The sequence below is a fragment of the Megascapheus bottae genome, chromosome 12 (genome assembly GCF_031878675.1).
Source record: "Megascapheus bottae isolate mThoBot1 chromosome 12, mThoBot2.hap1, whole genome shotgun sequence".
Lineage (NCBI taxonomy): Eukaryota > Metazoa > Chordata > Mammalia > Rodentia > Geomyidae > Megascapheus > Megascapheus bottae.
In genome coordinates, this window is record NC_143520.1 from 34,975,821 (window position 1) to 34,997,772 (window position 21,952).

The 21,952-nt window shown below is 32.4% G+C and overlaps 1 non-coding gene across 1 annotated transcript; it reads left to right on the plus strand.

Moving 5' to 3' along the window:
- The first annotated feature begins 20,649 nt into the window (after window positions 1-20,649).
- On the plus strand, window positions 20,650-20,756 carry LOC150056420 (U6 spliceosomal RNA). Its single transcript, XR_016537348.1, has one exon. It is a non-coding gene; the product is annotated as a U6 spliceosomal RNA (small nuclear RNA).
- Window positions 20,757-21,952: the final 1,196 nt, after the last annotated feature.

The window sequence follows — 21,952 nt, forward strand, 5'->3', positions numbered from 1 at the left end:
ACATCATATAAACATATAAAATAATTTAATTAATTTAAAATTAGCACAACATCTGACCTCAAACTTTACTAAAGTGCATATGATAGACAATGATGTTTAGTTTTTATAATTAGAAAACATATAGAGGAAAAATTAACACCTTAATAAGGAAGAGGATGTTTATATTACAGTTGTTCACAGAAAGTTTAAAACTAATTCTTCCTTTCAACTTAGGAGGGAAACAGTCAGGCAAGGGAGGGAGAAAATGAGGGAGGTAACACTGAAAAGAAATATGCCAATTACCTTACTTATATAACTGTAACCCCTCTATATATCACCTTTATAGTAAAATTAAATTTAAAAAAATAACAAAAATCCAAAGTTGTGTGGCAAATGCAACCTTCCTTCCTGCAGATAGGAGTGCAAAATGATACAAGGACTTAGTAAAACAGTTGAATGATTCCATGATTTATCTCCTGGATACACTGTATGACCCAGAAAAATTTCAGATGTAACCTTCAGAATTTAAGTTCAACCTAGTTCTTCTAAAATGGAACATTTTGCAATCAGTTGACCATCCTTGATCATAGAGGTGATATCTTTGAACCACAGCCTGTACAGTAAGTTACTTGTGTGAAGAGTTTCTTTTTTACTTTTGTTTGCTATTGTTGTTGTTGTAAAACTTGACTTTCAGACTCTGAATCAGAGATGGAAGAATTTTCCCTATGTTTTCAAACTCTTATAAGAAATGAGGGCCAGGAATGTGACTAGTGGTAGAGTGTTTACCTAGCATGCATAAAGCCGTAGGTTCATTTCCTTGTTAACAGAAACACAGTAAAAACCAGAAGTGGTGCTGTGTCTCAAGTGGTAGAACACAAGACTTAAAAAGGCAAAGAATGGTGTCTAGGCCCTGAGTTCAAACTGACTACTGGCAATATATATATATATATATATATGTATATGAAATGAAGTTATTGAAGACAGTTCACATCTGAAGTCCATGTTTCCCACATTACTACCCAGAAGTGATGTTTTTTTCCCGGGGGAAATTAATGTATCATAAAGAAATCCTGAGAAATATTAGTGCTTATTTCTAAGGCAAACTCTCAGTTCACTGAGATTAGTGGCTTACTGTGCTTGTTGGATGTAGTCAATGAGATTTGACCAGCAAAATTGAGCTTGTTGGCAAGAGGCCACCAGATAATATATATTTTACATTCAGAAGCAATTCCTGGACCACAGCAAATTTTTAAAGATAGCTTTCCTCCACATTCATACTTTATTTGCTTACCGGACTCAGTTAAATTCTAAACTGTTTCTTCAAAAATATGTAGATCTTGGTGGGCACCAGTGACTTGTGCCTGTAATCCTAGCTACCTATGAGGCTGAGATTTGAGGATTATAGTTTGAAGCAAGCCCAGTGAGACACATATCTTGAATTAACAACCAAAAGGATGGATATGGAGCTAAGGGTCAAGTGGTAGAGCCCTAGCCTTGAGTAAAGAAGTTCAGGGACTGTATGCAGGCCCTCAGTTAGAGTACCAGGTCTGGAAAATTAAGAAAAAATTGCCAACTTTACATAGATCTGGAAATGTTTAATTATAAATTCTTAGATCTATTTTAATTTAGGTTATAAATTTCTATCTTGTGTGGAATTTGAAAGTATTTTTTTAAAAGTCACAGCTCAAAGACCAGTTCCTTAAAATCAATTCTGGAGGCTGAGATCTGAGGCTCAAATCCAGCCCAGGCACAAAAGGACCTGTGACTCTTATCAACAATTAACCTCTAGAAAATGGGAAGTAGGGCTCGGCTCAAGGGTAGGGTTGTAACCTTGAGCTGAACAGCTCACGGACAATGCCCAGGCCCAGGGTTAGGATGGTAGCTTTGAGCTGAAGTGCTCAGGGAGAGGGCCCAGGCTGAGTTCAAGCTCCATGCATACACACACACACACACACACACACACACACACACACACACACACACACACACACACACACAAAGTTCTGTTAGGATTAGTCAATTCTGAACAGATTAATTCTAAGAAACAACTTACCTCTGTTTCATCAGATAGGTGGGCTAGAAAAAGAAAAGATGTGTGTTCAGATTGTAATGAAAAGATGTGACCTTGGAACAAAGCAAAACATGTAGAAATATTGATAGAGTTAAGAAAAGAGAATTTGTAAATCAGAGTTACATTTTCATACATTTAAGCTCAAATAAATTTTCTAATTCTTTTTATGTTATTAGTTTTGAATTAAAAAACCTCTTCTTTGCTAGACTGGTTCCCTACCACATAAAGCACATCTCCAGCCATATTTTTCTTCTGCATATATATATAAGATAGTCTCATTTCCCTACAAACATCCACCTGAGCTGCTATCTACTTAATGGACCCTTTGCATAGTTGCTGGGATCAAAGGCATGTTCCTTTTCATAAAGGTAAATTTTCATAGAATTTTCTCCTGGAGTTGCCCTGTCATCATCATCTTCCAAATCTCAATCTCCCCATACTATGGGAAGACAGTATCTGACACTTCACTCAGTGATGGACTTGCAGGAGAGTTGCAACTTTTTTTTTGCCCATGATGGCCATAAGATGCAATCACCTTCCTCTTAGCTTTCCAAGGAGGTAGGACTACAGGCATGAGCAAACAGCAACTACTTTCAAGAAGGGTTTTAAGAATACAATATTGTTTTACAAAATTATCTTAGGATCATCCACATATGGGTAAGCAAAAGATCACCAAATAGTTTTGATTCCCACGTCATGTATCAAGACCACTCTGAAATGAACATTTTTGCTTGTGTGAAAATTTCCTATATATGGATGGTATAGATATGAATATCATTGAAATAAATTTTCAGTTAGGAAGACAGAACTTAGAGTAAAATGTAAACATATGGGTACAAGTATCATCTGATTTGGAGAAGATATAGACTTAATGTAATTGGTGAGCATGGAAGGTAGTTTTTCTCAAAGAAATAATTCTAATTTTCAGTTTAATATACCCATAATGATGATTTCAAGTTTCTTTGAAAAAATATTAAAAATAAAAATTTTAAAAATTTAAAAAGCTATCTAGTAAAATGTTAAATAATCACAGGGATACTGGGTAATTCTGCATTTACTATTAATATATAAATTATTTATTGCTCATTTAGATTGAAAAATAGTGCATTTTAGACTAGAAAGAATTTGTATATAGTGTATGTGTACAAATAATATGTTTATTTATTTTTTCCAATAGACTTTATAATATGAAGATCTACTTTTTACACCCTCACATAAGATAGATGGATAGATATACACATATAAAAATTTATAATTTTAAAGTAGTTTAAGATTAACTCAAATTTGCAAAAGGAATGTAGACTTTAAGTATATGTCCCCCTGCCACCACAGATATATAACTATTTTACATTATAGAAAATAGCCAGAAGATTGATATTGGAACAATGTTAGTAATTCAAACATGGGAAATATTCATTATGTACTTACATATCCTAGCATGGAGTTAGAAAAGTATGTAGTTCATGAAACTTCACTGCATATATAGTCTTCTATAAACATATACAAAATTATAAACAGAAAATTGGCTCATTATCACAAAAAGATTCTGTTGAGTTGGGCACTGGTGTCTCACACCTGTAATTCTAGCTACTCAGAAAACTACATCTGAGGACCAAACTGCAGACACCCTGGGAAGGAAAGTCGGTGTGACTATATATCTCATTAACCAACAAAAACCCAGAAGTAGAGTTGTGGCTCAAAGTGGTAGAATGTTAACTTGAGTAAAAAACATTCAAGGACAACGCCCATACCTTGAGTTCAGGCCCTGCTACTGACAAATAAAATGTGTTGTTACCATTTAATAATTTTACTTTGTCTCCAATCATGTAAGCTGCTCTAATCTACTTGACTTCCATTGCTACTGTCTTGATACAGAGATTGGCTCATATGACACATAGCCTTTGAGCCTGACTTTTACATTGAGCAAGTGTCCTTCAAGTGTATCCATGTATTTTCATGCATCAGAAGTTGGCTGCACTGCATTTCCAAATAACAACGATACTAATGTTCCACATCCTACTTAATGATTAACTGTTAAAAATACATTTCAAGTTATTTTTGAAGTGGGGGGTAGTAAACTAGAACTACTTATCTATTTATATTCATGATTAAGATTTGTTGTGAATTAAGATGATATTTTCTAGCATAATATAATGAAGTAAGTTTTCAGGGTTACAAAGTAAGCCTGTTAGTAACTATATAAGATTGAGAAACAACTTTCCAAAGTTGCTATAATATTTTACATCTTGTCAGCACTATGTGAAATACATAATTTACCACATCCTCACCTATACTTTTATTAACAGTTGTTATCATTTTCATTTCTAGTGTTTGGAGTTTTGCCAATGACTTTTAAACTTTTTATATTCTATTTATTTTTCAATTCACTATTATTTTGTTTTAATTATCCTTATTTATACAAAGAAGTTTCAATTAAAATTGTAAATGACTACAATATGTTTTGATCAATATCACCCCTTCAAATATTATCTCCATCTCAATCCCCAAAATATTTTGTTTGAACAATGTATTCCAAAAGATCATACAAAATAATTTATATGTTTATACTTTCTTTGATGTGAAACATTTTTGAATCACTTTATTGTTAATATCTAGGAATGTGTAATAGCCTCATACCTCTTCTATTTCCATGTAGAATTAACTCAGAACATTTTATTATAAAGTGCATTTTGCCTATTTCCATTCATCTTCTCAAATTCAATTTCTTCATTTTCTTAATTAGTGAATTAATATCTCACTGAACTATGTGAGAATAAGAATAAATAAAAAATAACTGTGCACTGGTGCCTATAATCTTAGACAATCCCAAGGCTAATATCATCATTAGAAGTATAGATTTTCATGGATCATTGTGCTATTATTAGTATATAAGGTGCAAATCTTTTCCATTTCTATCTTCATAGATGAAAGCTTTTATAGTAACTTGATCCATATTAAGAGATAAAGATTCACAACTATAATGGAAAAATGAGATTTGGAATCTCATTACAATATCCTGCTTCTTCTTTTGTACCATTAAAAGACATCTGGAATTTAGTATACCTTTGTCAAGTTTGATTTATCAACTTCATTCAATCTTCTTATAGTTACAAATAATATTCTACGTTTCCTGGAAGATCTGTGATATAAAGGTTATTCTTTCTTACTGTGTTTTAGAATATCTGAAAAATGAAAGTTTTGTTTCATAACATAATAATTGCTATAAATTAACTGTTATTTGGGCAGATCCTTTCTATGAGAACAAAAAATAGCCAGTCCCTTGCACAAGTGAGAAATCACCTCAGTCAGTTTTAGCATCATACAATAAAGATTCCTTGATTGATGCCTGTTTTACATTTTATTACCTTTAGTGAGTCATTGGCAACAGTGGTCACATTTGGCTGGAGCACACAAACAGGTGTGAGGAGGCACATGAATCAATTTATTCAAAAATATAGCACAATCCCAAATATGTAGGGCATAAAACCATTAAAAGGTTCTGTTTTTTTTATTTTAGTGCAGTGACATTTTTCAATTACAAATAATCTATACATTTTATAAAAATGACACTGTTTCATAACTGTATCAGAGCAGATAAATCTGAAATTATTTGTATTTCTTTGGAAACAGTATTGTATAGATAGGTTATGATTTTAAGAAAATAGTTATCATAGCAGCAACAGGACGGTAATGTCATAAAATTAAATATCAAAGTTTAGCAGTGTAGAACTATTTGAGTAGAAGGTGTATGGTCTCATAATCACAACATTACAGTGCTTGAGATATCTAAAGATAAGTCTAAACTTCTAATTTTAACATGAGTAAATTTAAACAATATTATTATTTGTCCAGTACCACCTATGTATTTGTGAGGAATATGACTAGATTTTAAGTCCCTGTACTCCAAGTCTAATTATATTTCATTTAAAACTCTGAAGAGTAAAGTTATTTACAGGTGAGTGAATTTGCTTAGAGCTATATTTAGTCTGGCACTGTACTACTAGGTTTTGCTATTACACAGCATAGAAACTTTTAAACAATTTGAATTATAATGCATAATGAGCCAGTATTGTAGAAAATAGACATCAACTGGCAGATAAAAATAAGACATTTCAAAGAAGGGACATTAATCACTTGTATTCCAGAGTCTGCTAGATGTATGGGTTGCATATGCATTTTTTTTGCTAAACAAAATGAGGAATTATTAAAAGTGCTTTATTTTCTAAATTTATTAATTTATTAAAAACTTATCTATTATAGATCTTAGTTAACCTTTGGAATGAAAGAAATTCATTACTCATTATGCAAGGTAGTGTTTTCCTAAGCAAAAAATTAAAGAAAGTATAGTAATGCCGAAAGGTAGTTGTATTAGCATAATTGTTGTACACTCTCTTGTTATTCTGGCTTCTAATTCTTACTAACTTAAACCATTCCAAGAAGTATCAAGAGAGGTTTTTATTTTACCCTTAGTGATATATGATATTTATTATTGTTGCTTACTTTCAAAAAGTGATCACATGTAGTAATCTAGTTGTATTAATGGAAATACATTGCTTGAAATCTCGATTCAAAGGACCTATGATTAGATTACCTTTAAATCAAGTACCCTTTTATAAAAGATCTTAGTGCCAAGCTTAAACATAGTTATGAATTTACATAAGGAAGTTATTATTTATCAAATAAGATATGAAAATATATTCATGTGGATCATGGTAGAGGCCATAGAAACATTTTCCTGTGTCCAGAAGATATCAGGGTGCTCTAAGATATGACAGACCTGGAGGTGAGAAGTTTTGTTTCTAATATGAGTTGTAGAATTATGTTTTCCCAATATGGAAGTCATAAAAACAATCTAGGTGGTGACTGTGATTAAGATGGCTCTTATCACAGAAAGCTTTTCTGAATGATATTAAGGAATGTGCCAGTGTCCAGTTTCCACATTAAAAAAACATAATAAAGCTTCATAAAATTATTTCAGTGGAGAATTTTTAAAACTAATAGTCTATGCAACAATATGATTTCTAAATACATGAAAGCAGCTGGGACCAGAACCAACTCAACACTTTTTTTATATTTTTCCAATCCTTTTTTGTGTTTCCTTCCTGTAAGTTGGAAAGAGTAAGAACAGTTGTAAAATATTGATCACTATTAATCAGGAACAGAATACATCTTCACTGTTTTCATTCATATCATCTCTTGCCAAAGATGATAATGGTGACAACAATGATGCAATTATTGTTGATGAAATTTGTGATGTTTGGAATGTCTGAGAAGAATGAAGTAACATGAGCTACTGGTATATTAGTCATCAATGATAAGAAGAACCACGAAGATGTTTTAATAAATAACAATTTTTAAGTTGAAATATTTAATGATAGAGTGATTTCATTAATAAGAAGGAAAAATATCTTCCCATAAAAGTTAAAATGACTAAAAGCAAAACATGTAAACACTTTACATATGCATATATCATATAGAGACAGACAAAAAATGAGAAAACAAAGAGCCAGTTCAGATGATGAGAAAATTTGCAACTGATGTAATGAGAAAGTGTCAGTTCTGTGTTCAATAATTTATAAAGATAATTTATAAAGTAAATAAAGTTAATTTATAAATTTAGCAAGATTTTTTTGCCAGTCATGGGGCTTGAACTCAGGGCCTGGGCACTGTTCTTGAGCTTTCTGCAGGCCAGCACTCTACCACTCGCTCCATAGCATACACTTTTCTGTGTATGAGATACAGAGGAATTGAACCTAGGGCTTTTTGCATGGTAGACAAGCACTTTGCAGCTAGGCTACACTTCTAGCCCTTATCAAGATTTTTAAAGGATTTGAAACACAATTCCTACACCAATCCAAAATGTGAAATTTTATAACATCAAATAAAATTATAAAAAGTTCATAACAAAAATCATAAAAAACATAAATGTAACAATCAAACAGGTTCAAAAATTAATGTACCCATTATCTAATGAATGTAACTGCAACCCCTCTATACATTATCCAGACAACAAAATACAATTTAAAAATGTTAAGTCATAACATGCAATAGGAAGACTAAGTTTCAGCATGGACATAAAAGAAGGCAATTGCATTCATTATATAATAAATTACAAAGAACCACTTTATGAAAAAATGACTTAAAATGGAGTTGGAAATAACATTAATATCATTTTGGGGCAATTCTTTAAGTTAAAGGGGAAAAGATTGGTGGTAGGAATACAGACACATTACCTCATTAAAATATGAACACATACACATAAAATTTATCAATTGCCATGTATCAGAGAATTATTTGATAGAATGCAGATACAGTAAGATTTTCCAAGAACAGAATTTGACTATGGATCATATAATTCACAATTACCATGTAATAGAGAAAATATGTGCCTTGATGAGTGTCAAAAATGAAGTGACAAAGTATAGTGATAACACATATAACATATAAGACAAACAAAAAGAAACACCATGTTATAAAGAAAACCTAGAGAGATAATAAACTAAAATAAAAGTGTCAAAGATGGAAAAGTGTTCAATCACATAAAATAACAGTAAATTAATATTAAGAGTAATACAAATTAAAGATAAACTATATTATTTAATATTTCCCTCAGTTGGAATTATTTTTATCTAGTTTTGGCAAGAGTTAGAAATCAATGGAGAAAAATTTATTTATCTTTTTTATTCTAATGGCAATTTGGCATTTTCTGGCAATTCTTGAAATTTACATTGTTTTAACTTCATCTCTTTCTTCGATTTGAATTATGCTTAGATGTGTATAAAGAATATAATTGTGCTATTGACATCCTCTTCTAGGACTGTCCTAGACATGTATGAAATATTACAGATGCAGGAATCCATGGGGTCTCTGCTTCTTTTGATCTAAATTACTTCACTTACTATAATTTTTTCAAGTTTTTTTTTCATTTTCTTATGAATGGAGCAACACTATTCTTTCTGATGAAAGCATAGAATTCCAGTATGTATTTATACCACATTTTCTTCATCCATTCATCTATTGAGTGGTGTTTGGGTTGGTTCCATATTTTATCTATGGTAAATAATGCTGCAGTGAACATGATTGTGCTGGTAGCTTTAGGATGGCCTTGTTTGTGGTCATTTTGCTAAATGAGCAAAAGTGGTATATACTGGGTTACAGAGAAGCTCTCTTAGAAATTTGAGAAACCTCCATGCTTATTTCAAGAATAGCTAGACAAGTTTATACTCCTACCAAAAGTGTAGTAGCTATTTGTATATGAGAAAATGAACTCCAAGATATGGAAACAAGATGATTTTCTTTGTTGTTGTTTTCAATGTACTGTGTCAAGTTCTTTGTTCCCCCTACCCTTTGGCTCACCCTGTCTTGTCACTGTATTTGATTTTGATACCCTGTTTCTTCTACAAACTCGGGAAGTGAAAAGGAACAACAAAATTGTGAGACAAAGGACAAAAGGTGAACCAGTGCAACAGCAATACCCAGAAGATAAAATGTTGGAAATGAATTTCACATTTGGGGGTGGGGTTGGAGGGAGAGGCAAATTGGGAGAAAAATGACGGAGAAGATAAAGATGTTTGACAAGAAATCACATTACTTTCCCTTTGTAACCAAAATACCTCTGTACCTCACCTTGAAAATAAAAATTAAATTAAAAAAGAGTATAATCACTAACGTTTCTATAACAGCACAAAATGAGATTTTGAATAAATATATAACTATAACTGACACAAAGTAAGTCTTTCTTCTCCAGACATGACTAATGGTACCACATGGTGCACCTAGTATACCAAGAAATATTGTTTATAACTTCAGACTTCCTAAATTCATGCTTTTGGGGGAACACCATGAAATAATTCAATGACTGATATAGAATAAAATTCAGCAATTATTACACTGACATCTTCATACTCAAGTAGTTATGGTTTAGTCTCCTTTCTAATTCTAAAGTTGGTAAATTCTCCTCTGTAATTTCTAGTAATTATTCTTGAGGCTAAGTTTTTTCCAAAAAATGCTTGAAGCTGCAAAGATGTTGCTATTAGCCTTAAGGGTTTGTGCTAATCCTCATCTACTCTTTTACATGGATTTACTCCATTTTAAGCCCTTCCTATAAACAACACCCATCAGAGTACCGAATTGGAGTGAACTCTAGATCATAAATGCTTATCTCATCTTTTGCCAGGTTTATATTACCATTAATTTCAAGGATATTTAATTTTTTTATATTCATGGGAGAGTGATTCCATGAATGCTGCTATATAACAATATCTAAGAATACTGAATTCTTTTTTTTAGATTTTTTATTGTAATTAATAGAAGGGTTACATGATATTTGCCAGATAGAAGGTGCATTAATTCACATACATTGATACCCTTTCACATGTCTTGGTCCCCATTTCCCTCTCCCCTTCCCCCACCCCTCATCTTGTTTTCCCCCCTTCCCTATCCAATTTCAAATAACCAAGTACAAATATATCAGATATATTAGATAACAAAGTGAGTTACTGTAACAGTATGAGATAACCAAGGGACAGCGAAAGAGCTGAGAGATAACATAGTATCTTAAGGACAACAATCATTCATTATATGGCTTTTGTTTCTATATCCTAGAGGTCCTTTCAATTAGCATCATACTATATGGCCTTATGTATCAAGGTTTTGCTATATTGCAAATCTCTGATAGGAGAGCCCAAAGTTTCTACTGATTATGACAAATGAGGGAAACCATTGAGCCTAAGTTCCTTTGAGTCTGGCTTACTTCACTTAATTTGATTTTTTTCTAAGTCTTTCCATTTCCTTGAATTCTTTACTGACATGAAGGAGTCTCTTAAATTTTCTGTGATTATCTTCCCATATGTTTTACATTGTTTCTAAAAAGTGTTAATTCTACCTACCGAAATGTAATTGACATAATAGTAGTTGTATTACATTTTTTTGTATAATAACAATAGGAACTGAGACTACATGTTCAGCAAAAATAGGATTTTTTTTAAAAGTTCAATCTGTAATTAATCAAATCCATGGATGTGTAAACAGAAATAGAGAGTTAAATGTATATAAAAGAATTCAGATAACCTATTAGATGATTAAAGAAATTGGAGAATAAGGATTTCTTCAGAGGGAGATTATGTGCAGGAGGACATAGCTCCATTGCCTCTCTTCAGGAGGAAAGTGTTTAACTTGCCATCTAACTGAGAACAAATCAATCTTAATTTGTTGCAGGCATTCACTCTGCTAATGACCTAGCAATTTAACTTTTTAAGTGATGGTAATTGGCACCCTGTTGAATAAGCTTTCAGAAAACTGGGACTAAATCTTCAGCTAAAAATATTAAGCCCTTGATAATTCACTTATGAGATCTCATTATCCACATGCCACCCCATATTATATATAAATGCAAGTGACTAAGTGGGGGTATACAAAATCGTTAACAGGGTTAACTTTAGAGAAGAGAAGGCTTACTCATGTTGAGTACATAAAAGTACAAGAAAATGTATCACAAACCTACAGTGAGCATTATACTTCATAGTGAAAAGGCAAAAACATTTTCTCTACAATCAGGAATGAGACAGGATATTCACTCTCTCCACTCCCCTTCAATATAAGATTGGAATTCCTAGCAAGAGCAATAAGAATTATAACTATCCCTCTTTGCAGATGATATGAACCTGTATTAAAGAATCCTATATATTCCTCTACCAAACTACTTGAGTTAATCCAAAATTTTGGCAAATTAGCAGGGTATAAAATTAATCCAACAAGGAGAAAGGCAAGATTGAAATCAGGAACACAACTCTACTTCTAATAAACATAAAAAATACCTAGCAATTAGCTCAACCAAAGATGAGAAAGACCTCAATGATGAAAATTATAAAAGTCTGAAAAAAATTAAAGCAGATTTAAGGAAGTGGAAAATTCTTCCATGCCCCTGGATTGGAAGGAATAAAAATGCAAAACTGACAATAAGCCCCAAAGATATCAACACAATACTCATCAAAACCACAAGAACAATTTTCAGTGATAGAGGAAACAAACCAAAATCTCATATGGAATAGTGTAAAACCCCAAATAGTATAAACAATATTTAGCAGGAAAGATAGTCCTGGGCAATATCGATGCCCGACCTCAAACTCTATTACAAAGCCATAGTAATAAAAATAGCCAGGGTACCAATGGTAGAATAGAAGATCCAGAAATAAAGTCACAGACCTATAACCAATCAGTAGTTGATAAAGGAACTAAAAACACAGAATGGAAGAAAGATAGCTTCTTCACTAAATAGTGTTGGCAGAATTAGCTAAACAATCTAGCTTCAGCAAACTGGCGCTAGATGCTTATATATTTCCCTGCACCACAATCAATTCCAAATGGATCAATGTGAGGCCAGATACCATAAAATGATGCAGGAAGAGATAATGGAACACTAGGGCTCTTAGGAATGGAATATAACTCCTTCCATAAAGAATCACTGCAAAGAATCACAACAAATCAAACCAACACTGGATAAATAGGATTGCATCAAACTGAAAATTTTCTTCATGTCAAAGGAGAAATAGCCTACAGAATGGGAGATCTTTACTAGCTACACCTCAGACATGGGCCTCGTATCTTAAACATACATAAAGCTAAAAACAAATTAAATCCCCCAAATCAAATTCTCAAAGAAAATATGTGCACGTGTGTGTGTGTGTGTGTTGATTGAAATGAACTCCAAGCAATGGAAACAAGAGTTAAGTTTTTTTTTTTATTTTTTGTTGTTTTCTTGTTGCTGATGTTTTTGTTTACCCCATTTGTCACTGTTGGTGATTTCTGTGCTTTTTGTCTTGTATGTAAGTTCATCTGTTTGGAGGAAGGGTAAGAGAAGTATAGAAATGATGGAACAAAGAGTATGCTCACTAAACTCTATGTTGAAAATGATCTATGCAAGTTGTAGGACAGGGCATCTGATGGAAAAAAAAACTTGGAGAAAATGAGGGAAGAGGTAATATTTCAAAAAGTAATTTTATTTATTATCTGACCTATTTAACTGTACACCTTCTGGATATCAACTTTGCAACAAAAATAAGTTAAAATAAGACAACTAAAAATGCAAGAGAAAATTTAATATTTGTATCATACACTTTTCAGATTAAAAAAAAAGTTTCCTTGTGTGATTTGGGAACCTGTAAACAACAATAGCAACTTAAGTACATCTAGAAACAATGTGATCTTATAATCCATATCTAATTGAAAATTTATTAGATCAGGGAATTAGGTATGAATGTGTTATTTAATTTTTCTGTCTATGATTTTTAATGACATGAAGACTTTATTAAAATCATGTTGAATGCAGTAGGTTTGTGAAAAAAGAAATAGTTGGGGATGACTAATGAGGAAAATATAATGCATTCTCTTTTGGCACATGGAGCACAATTTTCATGCACACTTAACAGATAACATACTCCTATCAAGTACCAGTGCACAGATAGGGCCCAAATGTCTTCTCTTTACAACCTTATGAGATTCATGTGGAATTAAGTTTGGCTTCCTTGAGAAATGAAAAGAAACACAGGGCTTTTTATCTTTTTTTACATATTTAATATATTTTTGTGGCAGCCAGCAAGTGTAATGAAACAGTTTATTAACTATGCACACCTGTAGTAAAAGAAAAAATCTTCTCAGTCTCTGAGGTTGTGTGGGTACAGTAGAACAATGTAAATAAAATGTCCTCTATAGTTGTTTAAATTAAACATAAAACAAGTTAAAGTACCATTTCTTTAACAAAAATGTACATGCAATAAAAATTCTGTTACAAATTAGCACCCTGTTAAATAATTCTCAATATATATCTGAGTACTATTAATGTTCAAAATATATTTGGACATTCTATTTTTTATAATTTAATAGGATTTCCAGATTTTGTAAAAAGTTTTCTAATAAAAATCACAAAAGTTGTCTTCACAATGAAATCTGTGCTATTTAAAGTCGTTATTTTGACCTTATTTGGATCATCATCACTTTAGCAATTTAACTGTTCGAGTGCCATTCTAAGTACAGTAATGGTAATTAAGTAAAGCAATGATCTCTTATCATGAGTAAGAGACAATAATTTCACCCTAAATCCTTCTCAGAATTCTCTTTTCCCCAGATATAAAGCCACAATGGTAGCAAAATACTTGCTTGTATGTCCAAATAGTTCTGTACAAAAAGGCAAACAGGAGCTGTCTGACTTTTCCTGTAATCGGGGATGGAAAACAGATCATGAGATAATAGGCTTTTTATTGCTATATTTTAACCCTATCTGTTAAAACTCTTTGCATGATATTGCCATTGGGTTTCTGAGTATGTGGGTACTTGCTATAGAAACCAATACAGGTAAGGAAACTCTCTAAAAGTGAAGTAGAGCCATTAATTAAAGAGTACTGGAAGATCTGAGCAGTAGAAATGTAGGTCTTCCATGCTTTCAGGAATTACTTGGTGAGCGTCATAGCCTTCATTTTGGTGACAGCAAGGAATGTCTACACTAAATGACTTCTTAAAGTGGACACTGCATTCTTTCCTCAGAGTTCCTTACTCAATAAAAGAGTTTCTTACTTATCTGTCTTGTCACAAAAATATCAAGAGCTTTGAGATTTTCTATTGAATTTTCCAGATGACATCAAAGAATTGTGTGACCCTTAAAAATAAAAGATAAATATGTCCCATAAAACTTACATTAAAATGTTAGCATGACTATAGCTTATTGACTTCTTGTCTCTTTCCATCCTCTTTTAGTTTGCAAATATTATCTCTGAAATGTAAATGTGAACATCCTTCTTCAGTCACTCTGGCATATCCTCAAGTCTGTTATTGAAAAAAAAAACTGCATTACAGAACAATTTTGTTTCAACTCAAATTTGAGTTCACATAATAAGGAATATTTGTGGCACTTAAAATTTTGACACAGAAGTGTGGGTAAAAAACTTTGCAAACTCATCGAATGCATACCATCCTCAGGCATTCTGGCATTTTTTGCCAGTCCTGGGCCTTGAGCTCAGGGCCTGAGCACTGTCCTTGGGCATTTTCAGGACTAGAGCTCTACCTCTTGAGCCACAGCACCACTTCTGGCTTTTTATTATGTCTATGGTACCTAGGAATTGAACCAGGTCTTTGTTCATGCTAAGCAAGCACTCTACCACCAGGCCAATCTCCCAGCCCCATTTCGGAATTTTTAATAGGATATTTTAGGCATTAACATCTTACATAGCTGAATAGAACAGTAGTATTTCAATTCCAGTTATTTACCATCAGCAAGAAACTAAAAAAAATGCTTCCAATGCTAAAGAAAAAATTTCTAGTGATTTCAGTATTTTACAGTTACATTTCTATAGTTGATTTTTTCAATTTTTTAAAGCAAGTTCTAGTAACTATCTTATTCTCTGACTGGAAATGAAGAAAATGAATCTATATTCATTTTGTTGTGTTGTGTTTGGTTTGGAAAGAAAAGCTTCAGACTGAAAAGAATTTATTCAAAAAGGTAGTTTCAACTTATTGGCAACAATTTCAGAAGAATAGATGTGAGAATAATATGCCCCCCACCCCCAGGTAAAAAGAACAACTACTCTAGATAGATTTTTGCCTTTCTTCTGGCTTGTAACTTAAGTGCATGGCCAGTGAGCTTTTTTTATGTGTATGGAATTCTAATTATGAAGTAATATTCTAAAAAGAATAAGACTTTGCTAACACAGTTTAGATTATCACAAAGGCAGTGATTTGCTTTCTGGGAAAATTCAGACATCTAAGAACTTTTAACTTCCTACTGAGAATACAGACGGATAATCTATAAAATCTAATTTAGTTCTGGGTCTTCCAAATATAGAAAGATTGCATTTGAAAATTTTGTTTTCAACTGGAATAGAAATCTAGCTTAAATTTGAGAGTCAACCTTGCTTAGAAAAATGCATGAAATTCTGTTGATTAGTGAAAACACTTATCAGGGATTTTTGAACAGAAACACACATATTTCTATTTTCATAAAGATGCCCTCATGTTTGATAATGGCAATAACAAAAATGTCTATTATTATAAAACATCTTCAAGGCTTGTTAGTTCTAGATGGTGTAAAGACTACTTCACGCTTTATTCCTACAAGAGCTTATTTTATAAAGTTGGTGAATTTATCTCACACTCAGTAATTTAAAGTGACTCTTTCAAGTTCAACTGGTTGGTAAATAAAGGTAGTTGAAATGTGAATGCTAGCTCTGATTACATAACTTATGCTGTTGCTTATAATTTCAATTGTATAATGCTTTACAATAGACTACCACCTATAAAACAGTAATACATAGTTTCCATAAAAATTTTAGTGTTTGTAGAGATTAATTGGCAAAAATAGATATTTTTTCATGGATTTTTTTCTGTGTGAACACAGAAGAGCTGAATTGTTGAGGCCACTTTCCCACTCAAAGGTGTATTTATCACCTGGGATCTCTACATGGATCTTTTCAGATAACTCAGGCTTTATCAGAAAAGGATAAAAACTGGTTTATTGTCTTTTGTGAATTAGTAGTTAAAGTCTGTTATTTCTTCAACATTACATTTATTAGAAGTGATTCAGGGAAGATTGGATACTGTCAAATGGAAAAAATGTAATTTATAAATATTTTACTATTATTCATATCATCTATTTTAAGTTTTCCAAAGTATACATAATACATCAGATTTTATCAACTCAACATCCTTTAATTATGTATATATCAATAATAATACTTAAATTGGAATCATACAGCAATCATTCCTGCCATCAATCTCCAGTGTTTTTCAAACTGAAATTCAGTATCCATTTAAAAATTTTATTTATTTTCCCAGCCTAGGATAAATTATCTTGTGTTCTTACTTCATCAATTTGACTATGAAATTGATTAATCTATGTAAATAGAATTGTAATATGTCTTTCACTAATTGATTCATATATCACATTTCTTCTATCCACTTTCATTGCTTTTGACTATTATGAATATTGCTAATACTATGAATCTAAAAATATTTTTCCAAGGGCTGGATTTGCTCAATAATATAATAATTCTATTTATAACATTTTAATAAGTATCACACTGCTTTTCATAATATTTATACTCTTTTACACTCTTACCAATAGTGTCCAAGGATCCTAGTTAATTCCTTTCTTTTCTAACACATACTTTTTTTTTTAACAGAAGCTATAGAAATAGGAATGTGATGACATTTCCCAATGATTTCATTTCACATTTCTCTGATAATCAGTGACATTGAGTATTCATCTGGATGTCTCCTCTGATGAAGATCTTTCTGTATTTTTTATGGTTTTTGTTGATATATTCTAGAAATTCTCTCTTTATTTTGGATTAAAAAGTCCTCGATAAGTATATGGCTTAGATTCTTCCATTCTATGCATTGCCTCTCATCATATTGTGTGTGAACTTTTTTGCACAAAATTTAAGTTCTGAATGCCTGATTTTTACTGTCATCTCCAAAAATTCATTGTCACTTCAAAAGTCATGAATTACTGCCTAAGTTTTATTTCAGGGATTTTTACAGTTCTAGGCTGTCTGGTTGATCCACTTTGAAATGAGTATTTTATGATATATGGTAGAAGTTCAACTTCAGTCTTTTGCTTGGATACTCAGTTTCACCTAAAGCTTATTAAACAACTTAATTTTCCCCTTTGAATGGTCTCTGTGACATACTTTTATCATATACATGCATTAGAGTTTATTTCTGGGATTGCTATTACTTTCCAATAATCTATATTTAGGTCTTTATGCTTCTGGAACACTTTTCTTTTTTTAATGGATTGACTTCCTCCTTTTTTTTTTCTTCCTTTCTTTCTTTTTCTGTACTTGTGCACTGTCTCAGATCTCTTCACCTCAAGGCTTTTGCTATATACTATTTCAACCACAGGGCAACTTCCGGTTTTCTGGTGGTTAGTTGAAGATGAGAGTCTCCTGGACTTCCCATCTGGGCTGGCTTTGATCCTCCGATTTCAGCTTATTTCGTATCTAGGATTACAGCCATGAGCCCTTGGTGCCTTGCACTTCGGTACAATCTTTTGATGACCACAGATTTACAATACATCAAATCAAGACTTGTGAGGGCTTTCCATTTGTTCCTTACAATTGTTGGACTATTTGTATTCCCTGAAAGAAAAATGTTTTAGCATATTTTATCTATTTTTGCAATGGAATTGGGCTTGTTTCTTAAATTTCTTTTATACTATTCAAATCAATAATCTTCTCTTTGCATTTTGAGGTTTTATCCTATAATTCTACTAAATACTTTTGTTATTTACAACAGGCATGCATTCATCTCTGTAACTAAAGCAAGAAAGACTGGTTTTGTGATTCAGGTGGTATAGCATAAGCCAAACCAACATAAGGCTGAGCCATTACTGAGTCCTCAGTTCATTACCATTAACACTGGGGAAAAGCAAGCAAACAAACAAACAAAAACTCCTAAATAACAAAAAAAATACATCTGCAAAATATGCTGCTTCCAGCTTCTTTAAAGTGCTTAGAATTGTTTAGTGCAGTATTCGAAAGCTACCATAACAACCAAGTTCATTACAGCATAATTTACCATAGCTAAGTTATGGAACCAACCCAGATGCCCCTCAGTACCTGAATGGATCAAGAAAATGTACTTATACACAATGGATACCTGCCATCAGAAAGAATGGCATTACCCCATTCATAACGAAATTGAAAAAACTTGGGAAAAAAATCGTATTAGTTGAAGTAACCCAGACCCAAAAGAACCTAGGCTCCATGGTTTCCCTTATTTGTAAAAATCAGCAGACATCTAGAATTTTCCTAACAGAGGATCACAATAGCTCAAAAGCTATGTACATATTATGGTCATACAGGATGAGACCAAGCAAAATGAACTCTAGGACATGGAATCAATAGGCTTATCTTTAGATTGTTGTCCTTAATGCATTATGTTAAGTTATTTCTATTTTTTTTTCTGTTGTGCTTTATCTTATGTTGTTACTGTATCTGATCTTAGTACCATGTAGATTGTATATACATTTATTTGTTTATTTGAAATGGGGAAGCAAAAACAAGATGATTGGTAGGGGACTAGAGAAAACCATGGGACAGAGTATTAATGTTCAAGAAGTAATCTACCCACTGCTTGACAAATATAACTGTAACCCCTCTACATAAAACCCAAACAATAAAATAAAATTAAAAAAAACATGGATTTTAGAATTTTATAACATGATTCTTTAGTGCATAAGGAAACTTACTTATTGTTAACAAAAAGCCCACTTTATAGATGATCAATAATGAAGTTCTCATCTAAAATGTTGACATTGAAGCTTAAGTATTAAAGGCTTTTTCACTGAACATAAATTGTTCTATGATATATGTTTATTCAATCAATTTCCTTTTAGCCTTTCAGTTGTTGTTAGTCAGACTTCTGATAGTTGGAATTCTATGCTGCTGTCAGAAAGAATGACATTGCCCCATTTGTTAGGAAATGGAAAGACTTAGAAAAGATTATCTTAAGTGAAGTAAGCCAGACTCAAAGGAACTTAGGCTCAATGGTTTCCCTAATTTGTCATAATCAGTAGAAACCTTGGGCTCTCCTAGCAGAGATTTACAACAGAGCAAAACCTTGATACAAAAGGCCATATAGTAGGACACTAAATGAAAGGATCTCTAGGATATAGAAACATAAGCCATATAATGAATGATTGTTGTTCTTAAGGTACTATGTTATCTCTCATCTCTTTTTCTGTCCCTTGGTTATCTCATACTGTTACAGTATCTCACTTTGTTACCTGATATATCAGGTATATTTGTATATGGTTATTTGAAATTGGATAGGGAATGGGGAAAAACAAGATGGGGGGGGAGGGAAATGGAGACCAAGACATGTGAAAGGGTATCAATGTATGAGAATTAATGCACCATCTATCTGGCAAATATCATGTAACCCTTCTATTAATTACAATAAAAAATATATGAAAAAATGCATAGGGCAATCCATTTACAATGAAAGATAATTTTGGCTCACGTTTTAGGAAATTCAGACAATGATTGAAGGATTATCATTTTCTATCTTTGAGATTAGAAACATAAATTCAAGAATATTATAGAAAATTTTATGCCAACAAATTACTAATTTAGTTGAAATTCATTTGATTGAAATGCTTTTGAAAAGAATAGATACATTGAGTTGGTCTATAGCTGATAAGAATTTGAGTTCAAAACTTTAAATCACAAAAACTCTACACTCAGATTTTTCTGGCAAATACTTAGAACATTAAATTTGTAAAAAAAAGCTTTATCAGAAATGGAAAAGGACAAAATAAACAGAAAGAAATAGAACAAATGTAAACAATCTACAAATTGCAAACATGACTCATAAACAGAGAGATGACTATTATTAGTAATATGATAGTAAATTAAATTATTCTATATGCCTAAATCTGAGTATATTCTTTGTTGTCTCACATTTTTTTTTCTTGGTTGGCCCTTTGGCTTGGACCTGGATATTGTCCTTAAGCTATTTTGCCCATGTCTAGCACTCTACCATTTTGATCCACAAGGTCACTTTCATTTTTTTTATTAATTAAATGGAGATAAGAGCCTTAAAGTCTTGGGCTCGCTTTGGCAGCCCATATATTAAAATTGGAATGGTACAAAGAAGATTAGCATGGCCCCTGCATAAGGATGACACTCACATTTGTGAAGTCTTAAAGTGTTTCCTGCCCAGGTTGGCTTTGAACCACTATCCTCATATCCCAGCCTCTTGAGTAGCTAATATTACAGGCATGACCATCACTGCCTGGCTAAGGCTTTTTGTTTATTTCCTTTTTATATTTTTGTTTTTACCAGTTGTTGTTTGTTTGCTTTATGTTGGTGGTACTTTTCTTTTTCCTTTTTGGTACTGGTGATCAAACACAGGATGCATACTTTCTCTGTAACCACTTTGCCATTGAGGGGTATCTCAGCCCTCATATACTTTTAAAAAGGTGATACATTTCAATGAAGTGACATTTATCACAGGAATGCAACTGTTATACCAATTTGGAAATCAATCCTTCTAATTCAATACAACAACTGAATAGAGGAAGAAACTTTTGTAATCAATTAAGTGAAGTGAAACTATTTAAAAATTAATTAAAATATCTTTCAGATAAGTACTAATTAATAGGTACTACTTCCTCATTCTGATAAAAGAAATCTTGAGAAAATGTTGCGTAGCACAGAGATGTATTCATTGGGTTGCCATAGTAACATCATTCTGAATTCAAATACTAATGACAGAGAGATAATCCTTGAAATAAACTCCACTGTGGCTCATAGTTTTACTATTATGTTAGTCTTGCTAGTTAAGCAATTCATGTAATAAATCTTTATATATATTTATATATACATATATATATATGTGTGTGTGTGTGTGTTTGTGTGTGTGTGATCTGAAGGTCCAATATCTATACTCTACTTCTTGAACCTTTTCTGTAATTTTAGACCACTGTAAAAATAATTTTTAATGTAGAAGTGGATATAAATGAGTAAATTCATGAGATAATAATTATATATAATGCTCTTATAGTCATAATGAGTGAATAAATTTACATGAACTTTAATATTTGGCATGTAATAAATGCTTCTCTACTATTTTCACAGTACATGCAAACATATATGTTGAGGTCCTTCTTGGACAACTAGGAGGGGAGTAAGATGGCAGCGGAGCCCAGGAATAACCCCAGGAACACAGACTTTCGGTGCAGACCTGACTTTATTTTATAAAACGTGCTCATTAAATACAGGTCCAGTGGTGGCTGCCACGTCATCAAATAAGGACATCTCTAAAGGTAACCATCAGCCAATGGTGTCCTGAGACATGCCCCACTTGCTCCAGGCAGGTGGAGCCAGCTGCCCTCCGGCTCCTCACTGC